The 10,447-nt window shown below is 40.5% G+C and overlaps 1 non-coding gene across 1 annotated transcript; it reads right to left on the minus strand.

Annotated features, from left to right (window-relative positions):
• Positions 1 to 1,529: 1,529 nt before the first annotated feature.
• Positions 1,530 to 1,671, minus strand: LOC115873417. The gene has a single exon (XR_004048414.1). It is a non-coding gene; the product is annotated as a small nucleolar RNA SNORA48 (small nucleolar RNA).
• Between the last annotated feature and the right edge of the window lie 8,776 nt (positions 1,672 to 10,447).

Consider the following 10,447-nt stretch of genomic DNA (forward strand, 5'->3'; position numbering starts at 1 on the left):
AACTCTGAGGTAATTTATTTGAAAAAGAATGGAGAGAATGTCTTGTTGGAAGCTAGTTTCCAGCCTAGGAAGGAACTGAGAGTTGTATTGATGAATAAAGAAAGGAGTGAATGACCTTGTCTTTTTAATATTAAATTCACTAGATGCAAACAACACGACTAAATATAGCGTGCAAAAAAGTTATTATTTTTATTATTCAATAGTTCAATCACTCAATCATATCATGGAGAAGTGTGCATTCATGCCCCATCAATTTTAGAGCTTCCCCTCCCCCCATGGCTAAATTGCCTTTAAGATAATTAATTTATGCAATCACAATCCATTCTAGTGCTCCTTCCCCTCTCCTATCTTCATTAGTTACTCCTGAAATCCCCATTCCCTCACTATCTGCCCCACACACACACCCCTGTATTCCCTTTATCCCCTTGTATCCATTATTAGCATTATGTATTCGTGTCTCAGTTGTTTCACCGCTGGAGACCCAACAGAAAACAAATAAAATAACAAAATACCAAGTTGTCATGCTGCTTGGTAAGAATTTCTTCCTTCTAGGAGTCTCTAACTAAATTTCTCTTGCAAGTCCCTATGGATTTCAAAGGTAAATCTTTCTCTAATTAAGACAAGTACCGGAATCCTGTAATTGGACATGTAGATCTCATTGACAATACTCAGAATTATGGGGGTTTATTAGTGAAGCTAATAGGTTACCACAACTAAGCCATCTAAGCGAGCAGTCAACTAAGTCCACATGGAAGAAGAACACCAGCATGTGTGACCAAAGATGACAATAACAAAATTCAAATATGACAAGGGAAAAGTATCAGAGCTAAATTTCTGAACACCCAATTTGGAGCCCAAAACCCATCTACAGAGTATCTGGTCAGACTGGGCTGCGGGCAGATCCCACGCCTAGCCACAGGCAAGGGTCTTAAACAGATCATTGTAATCTTGATTTTGCTGGATCAAACTTGATACTTGGTCAGCGACCTCCCTTTTGACCCCACCTGAATTTGGTCCAGGGGCAACCATCTATTGCGTGTTCCATGACAAGAATTTTTAAACACGGACGGTAGTCTTTTCTTTCTTGTTCATTATTTGTATTTTCATCTTTACATTTTTATTATTTTATGCTTACCACTTCATTTTCCTTTTGTTGCTTATTGTTTTTGTTGGGTTTTCCAATTTGATGGACACAGAGGGAGTGGATGCACAGAGATAATTGGTGCAAGGGTTTATAGGAGATGAAGGGGTGGTTGGAAGGTAGGGAGGGTGAGGGGATTTCAGGATTAAACAATGAATGCAGGAGGTGGGAGGGAGCACTAGAACTGATTGTGATTACACAACTCATTTTAAAAGTGATTTGACCATGGAAAAATTTATCTAAAATTGATTGTGAAAATGATTATGCAATTTTTCTTGATATGATTGAGCTATTGAATTGTATTATATATTGATTATGTGCCAATAAAACTGCAAAAATCACAGCACTGAAAAAATTGTGAAGAAAAATTAACATGACTCTTTTTTTTTAATGTGCCCTCGGCATGACACAGCTCTGGCCACAATCCAGGCATCAGCTCGGATGAACAAAGGACTTCAAGTTGGCTCTGTCCCTGACTGATATAATAGCACCACCACCAATCAGGTGTCTCTTTCCCATAGCCAGAGGTAATATGACTCATACTAGTTAAGTACTAGTTCTCTTTTTTTAAAAACAAATCATTTTATTGGGGGCTTGTACAACTCTTGTAACAATCCATACATCAATTGTATCAAGCACATTTGTACATATGTTGCCATCATCATTTCCAAAACATTTTTTTCTACTTGAGCCCTTGGTATCAGCTCCTCTCCCCGCCACCACCCCCCGCCCACCCCCACCTCCTCACCCTTGATAATTTTTAAATTATTTTTATTTTCATAAGTTACACCACCTGCTGTCTCCCTTCACCCATGTTTCTGATGATGTTCATCCCCCTTGGGGTGGGGGTGAGGGTTTTATGTCAACCATTGTAATTAGTTCCTCTTTTCTCCCCCTTCTCCCCCACCATCCCCCTACCCTCATGGTATTACTACTCTCATTTTTGGTCCTGAGGGGTTTATCTGTCCTGGATTCTGTGTGTCGAGAGTGCTTATCTGTACTAGTCTACATGCTCCGATCTTGCCAGATTTGTAAGATAGAACTTGGGTCATGATAGTTGGGGTGTGGGAGGGGAGGCAGCATTAAAGAACTAGAAGAATATGTGATTCATCAGTACTATACTGCACCCTGGCTGGCTCGTCACTTCCTTGTGACCCTTTTGTGAGGGGATGTCCAATTGCCTACAGATGGGTTTTAAAGACTAGCTCTGATCAGTACTATGTTCTTTCACATTTCCCTTCCAAGGTTTCATCTGCATGCATAAATAGTTTTGACATAAAATACAGTGTGCATTTTTATTATTATTTTTGTTTAGCATTATACAATAAACACATATCCATTTTGTTCGTTCATTTTCACAATTACCAATTGAAGAGTTCCTTTCCAAATTAGCAGGTGCTGAATGCTAGGAAGGACATGCTCTGTGCCATTGCCTTCCTTGTCTTACTGCAGAATGCAGACAGTTGATCCTAGTTTCATTGTGGTTGCGAACGGAAATTCATCGAGTCCATTGTGACTCCATGTGACCCGGTGTGACAACGTAGAATTGCTCCATCGGTTTTCCCAGGCCTCCCACCCTTGCAGACTCGTCCGGCCACATCTTCCTCCCATGGAGCAGCTGGTGCGCTCCAGAGTCAAAGACTTTCAATGAGTCCAGGCTCTGCCGCTTGCCAGCTATCTGACTTGGATTCACCTCTATGAAGTTGTATTATCCATAACTTGGGTTGGGGCAGGGAGTGGATTAGAGTCCAGTTATAAGGAATATGAAAAGGTGGACTAAAATGCATACAAAGCATTTAGCACATAAAACTATAACCAAACTGGTTGGCATTGAGCTCATTCCAACTCAAAGGGACCCCGTGTGTTGCAGGGTTGAATTGGGTTTCGTGGGTTTTGCAAAGGATGTAGTCTTTAAACCGTAGATTTGCAGGTGTCTCTTCAAAGCCATCTGTGGGTGCGATAGAACCACACATTTTTCAGTAAGTAATCGAATGCTTCACCTTTGACAGTACCCTGGATTTCACCGTACACATAGTAACAAGTGGCACTTAATTATGCGATCATTAATATTTCTTCTGTTTAACCATTATTTTTCTTCAGTTGCCACACTTAAAGTATTTCATAATTTCAAAATAAAATTTCAGGGAGGAGAGAGACCCAAATCAAACCCACTTCGTTCACAAGCCATTGCTAGTCCCCTTGTACTTGATGGTCCAATCCTGTTTGCTGCCCTGTGCGTTCACACAACCTCTGGGATTCTGAATTGTGGTTTATGGTCATGTAAGCATTTGACATCTCCTCGGATAACCTATAGGTTTCCCAAAGCCAGCATAATCGTGCGTCTCTTTGTGCGGAAGATGCGATTGCTTTTAGTTTTCTACATTTCTCAAGCAGCATCTTCTGTTTACTGCATTTCCACGTTGTCCTCGTTGTTGGCACTGGTTTCAATTGTGCTCATCCTCCTGGGTTTTATAGTTTTGTCTCATTTTCCTTGGCCTAGTTTTTACATATCTTCTAAATTAATGCTAAGAACATCTTGGATTTAGAAAAGCAAGATTGTGGTGAGAGAAAATGAAGCTTTGGGGGAAGGCTAGAGTATTTCAAACACTAACATGGATAAATAAATTCAAAACTTTTATGTAAGCTTGTTTTCCATTGCATTTATTTACTGTTACAAACTTTTACTGAAAGAGACTTAAACACAAACATATTTGAAACAAGAAGCTTTTAAAACATATGTGCAGGCATTATCCAAATAGATGCAATAAGTTCTATCCCAGGAATCAACCCATTTCACTATATTTGGCATGTTTCAAAACTGATTTTTATGACCAGGCCCAATGGAATCACAAACTTCGGTATAGTCGACAGGTTTATCGCTCAAATCCCACGCACATCAACTTCTGCTGACACAAAGATTGCAAGAAACCTATTTTGATGACCACAAAAAAGTCAAATGAAACTCGGGCATAAGAGCTCTTCTGTACACTCGTATCTGCCACCTGGAAGTATCTTTCATCATGTTAAAAACTGACTGTCAAATCAAAACTCATTACCTTATAATTTGCTGGGTCCTTAATATACTGTCTAGGTTCCTCTGAGAGGAAAATGTTCAGCTCACCACCATCAGGGAGTAGAAGCACAGGATACAAAGGCACAGGCGTTTTTCAGGGATAGTGTGAAATCCCAGCGTCATGTGAAACGTCATCGCACTGAGGCTTTAGAGATGCCGTCCGAGCTGTGAAAGGTTTACTTGTGGTGTTCACGGTTTGCTTCGGGCAAAAATAATATTTGGCTAAAATTACCTTTACACGTCTCGGTTTCATAAATGCATGCTATGGTAAACCGTGGGCCGGAGAAAAAGTCAACTCCCGTTTTTCAGGGCCGAGCATAGGAGCCCCTCCATTTAAAGAGGCGCCTGTCATGCTTTCCATCCTGTCCTCAAAACCGCCATGGCTGGAAGCCATTCTTTTAATGATTAGGAGTAATCATAGATCTGACGAGGGGACAAGAGAAATCATTAAAATCCAGACAAAAAAACGCACCCCACCTCACTGCCACTGCGACCTGCACCGCGAGTTTCCGAATGGAAAGTCCGTCTTTTTCCCACGGAGCAGCCGATGGTTTCCAACTGCAGTCAGAAGGTCTGAAGGAGTGCGGACCCACGACGAAGCGCTATAAACTAAAAGCTACAGCTTTTAAACAGATGTGTGTGTGTATACTAAAAGATAATGTTAAAACTTTTTCTAAAAACTCTATACTCTCTCAATGAGCCAGTAGAATTAAGTTGTTTTGAGCAGTAATCGCTTAGAATTCTCTGTTCCAATATCTATGTTGATCACCCGCTGTATGTCCAACATAAATATTGGCCACTTCCTGTAAATCTTTGCCTGAAAATTTTCATTCATGGCCCTCCCATTAGCAACACACTCACCATGGCCTTCCAAGTGAGTTCTTTCTCCGCTGTCAAGTTACTATTATCAGGGGAAATGTGTACAAGAACTCCATCTGTTATCTCAAAGTGCCCCTACCATGGTGTCTGGCATGATGTATAATGCCTTCCACATTCGAGGAAGTAACCAGTTGAATCCATGTCTGTCCCCTATGGGTCGCTCCTAGTCACCGTCCAGCAGATGGCAGCAGTGCGGCCCTCACCAGAGACCAGGCATTGCAGCAGCCTTCTGGTGGTGGTTCTTCAATTAAGGCACTTTTGCGTTTCCCTAGTGGTTGGTCCTGCGCCCACAGCTGAGCCATGAACTTGTAAACATTAATTCATAGGAATGTGCATGCCAGCGATTTATGAGTTTCTCTGCTTTTCAATCCTCTGTGTAATTTTCTGAAAAATAGAGGTACAATTTTTTTTGAAATTTAATAATCCCTTCTCCCTATTAGCACATATACTTTGGAAACACAGCATAATTGTGATTAACATAATAGATCGCATGCACGAGATAAGTAAAACATGTTGTTGGGTGGTAAGAAGTATATTCATGTAATCTTCATTCTTCTTGTTTCCGTCTAGGGAGGCGTTAGCTAGAGAGAAATCCGTCAGCCTTCGTCTGTGCTTCTTACTTACCATTCCCTATGGGAGGAGAAAACAAGACTGTCTGGTGAATGTGGGAGAAGGTACTGAACAAGTTTGGCTTAGGCTTTTCCTCTTTCTCTTTTGTTGGGCAGTCAGTCTGTCCACTGGCCTTGACATTTAGACCTGTTCTGTGCCAGGTGGTTAGCATGCTAATCTACAAGGAAATCCACAGTCATCTTGCATTGCTTATACCCAACTCAGTTTATCGAGAAGTGGAAGATATTTGTGGCTGCGAATCCATAAAGCAATCTTCACATCAACCTTTTATTAGTAATAAATTGGGCATTTGTATCTTCATCGGTTTGACTCCTTGTTAGCATTGTTATTAGGTGCCTTTGAACCAGTTCCTATGCAGAGCCACTCTATGTACAACCCAACAAAACACTGCCCAGTTCCGCATCATCCTCACCTTCATCGTTCTGTTGGTTTCCAGAGTTGCAGGCACGATGGCAATCCATCTCATTCAGCGTTTTCCTTCTTTTTGCTAATTCACTCCTTGGTCCAGGCTTGTAAAGGGTGTGGAGGAAAGGGGACCCAAAAAAATCAACCAACTGTTGTAAAGTCATAATGTATGCAAGACTAGAAAAACACTCCATTGAGTTTTCAAGGATGTGACCTGTAGAAGATAGTCCTCAAGCCTTTCTTGTGAGCGTCTTATGGTAGAAAAGCCCAAGACACCAAACTCGCTGCCATCAAGTCACTGCCAACTCATAGCAGCCCGTTAGGACAAGATAGAACTTCCCCATGCGTTTCTGAGACTAGAACTCTTTACGGGAGCAGAAAGTCAGTGTTTTCTCCTTTAGGATACAAAAGAGACCTCAGATCTCAAAATCTTGTTGAAGAACATTTATTAATCTTAAGCAATAAAAGACAAGACAAAGATACATCAATTGGATGAGAGATACAATTCAAAAGCGGTCATAATGGCATCCAAAGGTTTGTAGAGATTCAGAAAATTAAAAAGGGCATGGGAAAGCAAAGTAAAGCATCACAAAAGCATCATCAGTGGCAGATGAACACAGTACAGCTGCAGGCAGGACTGTAGATGGATGTAGGAGTGGGGCCAGGCGTGGGATGCACATATTCTGTTAGACAAAAGAGCTTATGACATTGTTGCACTTCTACCAAGGCAGTCAGGATATGACTCATGACCACAAGACTCTAGCACCCCAATTTTCATTTAGGGCACACCCAAGTGAGTTCCCAAAAGGCTGTGCCACTCCTTCCCCACCCCAACCTACTGGCTAGGGGAGTGACAGCAATCCACTCTCTCAATGCACCCTGCCTGAGGGCAAACTACTCATGATGCCTGTTATTGGTCAGAAGGAATTCAATGGGGGCTGAACTTATGTGGCAACTCATGAATAGATTTTAGGATTCCATTGTAAACTGTAGCCCTCTGCAAACTCAGTGCTCAGAAATTTAAATTCTAATATATGTGGCATCTCTGCATGGGTCCGACCATTACTCTTTTACTTAGCAGTGAAGAGTTAAACCATTTAGATCACCTTGGGATTCCTTATACAGGGGACGAATGAAGGGAAGTTTTATTTAGGTTTCTCGACACTCCAATAAATGACACTCAACACTGCCTCGTATTTTAAAGGTTAATTTTTAAATAAAATATTTAATTTTCATATTTTTTCTTCATAACTAAGAATCTTCTCATGTTTTACAGCCAACATTTGAACTGTCATGTCTTAAGATTTCTTGTGGTCAATCATTAATTGCTTCATCAAATGCTAGTATTCAATAATATAAAAAATATGTCTCAAAAGCATATCAATCTTTTATTTCAAAAAGCTGGCATCCAAATTAGTGGACAAAAGTTACTTCAGTATTTATGAAAAAAATGACATGTTCTTCTATTGATCCTCTGGGAAATATTCGTTGATTCTAAAAGTGGCTTGACATACTTTCAACATTTGTTTAATCAATTGAAATAAAGCACACTAATTACCTCACAAATAAATGCTCAAAAGCATTCTGCTTTGTTCACTAGCCAAGTCTTAAAGTTTTGTATATATCCTAATTCTTGACATGACCTTGAGCAACTATTTCAAGCCCCTCGAGAGAGTATTCATTAATAGTCTTAAAATAAACCTGGATATTTTTAGTTGCTAATCAGTTGCAGCTTCAGGGAAATTGGAAAAGAATAATGGGCTGGGACAATTATGTATACATACTTTATCTCAAAGTCACAAATTATCCCTCTTTCATCCCCACATTAGCATTATCCTACCAATTTCAAGTCAAGGTTCAGGTATATATCACTAGCCTCTTCTTTACCCTTGCCTACACATCTTTTAAAGAGCAGACCAATTCATAAACTGATCTGTAGTTAACATTGCTTCCTCTTAACCCTGTCTATCTCCCTCAGCTTCATTCTTTTCTATTTTGTTATTTTGTGTTAGGATTTCACGTGCATAAAGTTGAATGAATCTGATTATATTGATCAAGGTGATATTGATGTTTCCATGATTTGTATTTATTTTCTCTTAAACATATGGTAATTACTGTGAAATTTAGCGCCTGGATTGTCATCCACAGGAGAACTAGCAAGCTCCAGACCCATGTGGTCTGTTAAGGTCTAGAGATGAACCACACTCAGAAACGTGCACACAGCAGCAGAGTGTTAACCAGAGTTTTTTAAATCCTGGATTGCTTCAAAAGAAACGAAGCATCCTGAATAGAGAACAGATATGCTCCACTGCCCAGGCAAAGCTGGTCCTCTCTCTCAGTTGAGAAGGGATGTTGTCTAGGGAAACGCATCTATTTTTAAACAGCACTTTCAAAGGGAAGGGGGTTGCCACTTGTCAGATGGTCAAGCAACTTTCTAATTACTTGCTCCATGTTAAAACCATTGATATTTTCTGACTTTTGTATGATTCATATTCTTACGTACTTTACATTAATATGAAGAGTGTGCAGTACTTATCATTTAAATCTTCAAGAAAGATAAATAACATGCATTTTTTAGGGGAGTAGCTATGGGCATAGGTAAAGGAGAAAGCATATCAGTAATGCTTAACATGATTGCGAGAGAACTGTATGCAGCAAATGTGGCAAAATTGTATTGAGTGTCAGCTAGTGCCAGCCACAGTTCTAGATGCTTGGGGTGGGGATGGGAGGACACCCCTGACCCCAAGGGGATGATATTCTAATGGGGCAGAACAGCTACTGCCAAAACACTGCTTCATTGAAAGTAAACCTATAAGTATGATAGAGATAACAGAGGGAGAGGGTAAATCAAGGTAAAGGGGCTGGGTAGGGTCAGCTAGAAAGAGGTGAGTGATAACCTTTAAATAAAGTGGTCAAGCTTGCCTTCATTGGGAAATGAAGTTCAGGCAAAGATTTGAAGGAGATTAGAGGGCTCTCTAACCTGATGTCAAATGAGCATTTAGTGTAAGAGAAATATTCGACTCGTAGGTGCCAGGTGGGAGATTGCCTAGAATACATGAGGAGCATTAAGGCCTCCCCTCTGCCTGCAGAATCCTAAACTAGAGAAAGCTGTAGCAGGAGAGCTTGGAGTGAAATGGAAGAACCCAGCCTTTTAGGAACTGGATGGAATTCAGCTTCTAGCTTGAGTAAAATAGGGATCAGTCTAGGTTTTTAGCAGGGAGTACCATAATGAGCTTCAAATTGTAAAAGGCTTGTTCCAGCTGATTTATGACAATGCCGTGCAGAGGGAAGAAACCAGCTCATTGCCTTTGGTCATTTATGACTCCCGGCCACCCTGTAGGCAAAAATCGATGAAAAGAGACCTGGTTTCTGTGCTAGTGATTCAGGGGAAGTGGTGGTAAGTGGGTAGATTCTGGTTGTATTTTTTACAGTGGAGCCAATAAAATTTCCCAAAGGATTAAATGTTGGTTGGAAAGAAACAAAACTCGTCCCACGTGGAGGGATCGCATTGCCTGAAGTGAGATGGGTGAAGCGGGACTGGCGACAAGGAAGCTGAGTATTGGACATGTGGAGTCTGAAGTGTATTAGGAAGACATGCAAGTGGTGATATTGAGCGGCTGAGTCAGCGAGACAGATGTGGTCTGGAGGTGTGAATATGGGAATCATTATCCTTTAGATTTTACTTAAGCAGTGGCGTCATGATGGGGGTGCGGAGGGTGCAGACTTCATTGTGTGACCCCAAAATGACTGTCTATGAAATGTGTGTGCAATGTTTCAGCAGAAATACATTATATTGAATAAAAGTTTCCCTGTAGTTCGGTATAATATATTAAAAAAACAATTTGGTAAGGCCAGCAAACATATACCAGTATATCGAAAAGGCTAAAACTATGCTAATTTATGTCTGAACCTTCGAGTACACTCCAGTCAGCATTTCATTATGACCCAATCACAGTGACATTTTGAATCATGCGGTTTTGTCTGTATGCATTACAAGCGCGCCGTGTTGTTTCATTGATGCCAATGTTTTCAGAGTTGCTGATTTGGTAAATTTTGGGGTGTTTTGGCTACAATACGGTACTACGTACTATTTGTGAACCTATCTCAGTGATTTTTTTGAAAATAAAGGAGTAGCTGAAGGGAAAACAAAAAGACATCTGCACAACGACTGATAACGTAACTAACGCTGTACTTCAGTGTGGGGAGGCATTCCAGAACACATCTTATTGTGGGTCTTCAGATAACCTAAGAAAGACTACATTTAAGTAATTTGCAGCAAGATCACATAAATTTACTATGATAATTTACCACATGTGATT

This window comes from Echinops telfairi, unplaced genomic scaffold, assembly GCF_000313985.2.
Source record: "Echinops telfairi isolate 266 unplaced genomic scaffold, ASM31398v2 ScPeMD7_7468;HRSCAF=8506_0, whole genome shotgun sequence".
Lineage (NCBI taxonomy): Eukaryota > Metazoa > Chordata > Mammalia > Afrosoricida > Tenrecidae > Echinops > Echinops telfairi.